Genomic DNA, 2,500 nt, shown 5'->3' with positions numbered 1-2,500 from the left:
ATTTCATTATCATTATTGTAATTTACATTTGTAACAATTCACTTTTTTCTTTTTCTTTTTCTTCTACTTCGTCTTTAACCTCGTAGATTTACGAGTCCTTCTGAAGGTAGAGACTAAATTTTGAAGAAATTATATTCTGTCCACATTTGCTGAAAACGTAGGAGTCGCCCGACATGACGTCAAGTTGCCATTAAATGTCATCATATATTAGTTTCTTCGTATGGAATTCTGATAAAATAGGTTATATGTAATCACCATTTTCGGGAATCAATAGACATTCTTACGGACTAAAGTCACGCTCCTTTTATCTGTTTATTTATTAATCAATTTATTCTTTTATTGATCTATTTGTTTATCAGTTTATCTATTTCTGTGTGTATTCATCTACCATTAACTAATTGATAAAACTAATTAATTCGTTTATTCATTCATGTATTTACTTATCTATCTATTCATTCTTTTATCTGTGCTCTAGCTTCCTCTAGCCTTACTTTACGCCCATGTTAGGCAGTTGTCCTCTCTAGCATACGCACTGCAGTTCACGGCGGCTTGCTCACAGCCAATCGACGCGCACAACGCGTACCGAAAGGAAGCCATCTCTAGCTAGCGAGTGAGGTACGATACAGAGCACAACGACGGTGGCCCATTAACGCGCAGTACGCAACCTGGCCAAGCAGCCTCGAGTTTCGCCCACGTATATATAGGGCCGTTGGTGCTAGAATATTATATTACGTAATGTTAAAGTAATGCGAATGCATTTCTACTTCTCTTTTGGGAAGGGTTTTGCTCTCAACACCGAACCGGAGTCACTGATCGCCATCCAGACTTCACCGTACAGATTACTCGTCAGCTGCGCCTCTCCCCTGTGCCTTATACACGATAAATCGTGTATAACCATGTCCTCATCCACTGCTGTATACGGTGACCAGTGAACGTTAATGTATCCTTTTACCAGGTTAGATTGATCGAGACCAGACGTGCCGTGATGTGCTGAGTCCTGTCTGAATGAATACCACGGACAGGAGTCTGTCTGGAGCCAGCAATAAGCGTGAGGAAAGGTAGCAGATGCTCAGTACACGTGCTATGGCTCGCCGGTATCAATTCTCACTGGATACATTAATTCATTTTGTGTTCTAGCCATGCCTATCTTCGGCTCGCTGGCAAAACGGCTTCGTTACTTCAGAAGACCTGTTTCGTCGGCAGGGGACAGGCTATGACTCGTACATTATATTATGATGTATATATCCCATTGTATGTACACCCGCATAGAGGCAGCAATCCTCCCTGCGTGGCACACACACACACGAACACATCGTAAACAAGAAACGCGACTACGACCACAAACATCTACATACGTTTTCTCTCCTACTGAAATTAAACGAATTTCTAACTTTCTCTACTACTGCATCTTCTCATTTCAGTTTACCTACCACTAAAAATCTTCCCATCTTTTTGACTGTCCCTAAGACTAAGCCTCCGATTTCTTTCATAACTTTACTGATTGAGATGTTGATTAATAAATATCTCAGAGAGAATTCCTTCACAATACTGAAGCAAGATCAGATCTCCTGAGCCACGACACAAAGTCTAATAAACATCCCTAAAAAGTGCTCAGTGGCGATAGCCCCCTTTTTATACATTACTATTTTTTCATTTCCTACAGATTTCTCTCCCAATCCCACAAACACTGATTCCGCGTTAGCAGGTGGTCTTTTCCAGGTAGTCCATAGTCCACTGACCGCCTAGGAGGGAGCTCAGAGAAGAGTATCTCCACCTCTCCCAGTAGCCATCTCTCTCGTCACCTTCCCAGAGCCGTAGTCATCACCTGGAACCTCTCTCTACCTGTCAACGCGCAGACGTCGAGCCCAGCACTCTCTCCCTTCATGCCCAGAACTACCAATCGTTCTCCGTGGAACCCTCTCGACGCACAACCCCCCACGAATCACCACATTCAAGTCGTGGTTCCCGTGGACCGCGCATTTACAAAACAGATATCGGCTCCCTGAGCCACGCTTTCACTTGTGATAAACTTTTTAACCTATCCAGTGTTTCCCCCACCAGCTAGGCCGTGTCCCATATTACCTTCCTGACATCTGGCACCCAACGCGGGGTCACTACCGATTCTGATATCTGGCTGCCCAACGTTTGGGTCCGCTGTCGATCCTGACATCTGATGTCCAACGTGGTGCCCCTGCCGATAAGGACGCACCATCTTTTCCTATACCCTCATTGACCTCTTTTATGATTCCATCTTATCTGAGCAATATCATCCTTAAGGATAGAAACGCTGGTTATCTGCGACGAAATGTGTGTGTGTGTGTGTTGTGTTCGCATTCTTTTCTGACTCACTATTTCATTATATTAATTTTGTCACGTTTTAAACAGTTTCGCGTCATTTTAATTCGATTCTAATCGTTTTAATTAAATTCCACTCAGTTCTGCCCATTCTATTCTATTTTACATTTTGTCCTATATTAGTATCAATTTATTTCTATTTCTT

This window comes from Oratosquilla oratoria, chromosome 26 (genome assembly GCF_046742065.1).
Source record: "Oratosquilla oratoria isolate Oo_2021 chromosome 26, ASM4674206v1, whole genome shotgun sequence".
Taxonomy (NCBI): domain Eukaryota; kingdom Metazoa; phylum Arthropoda; class Malacostraca; order Stomatopoda; family Squillidae; genus Oratosquilla; species Oratosquilla oratoria.
This window is presented reverse-complemented; position numbering follows the sequence as displayed.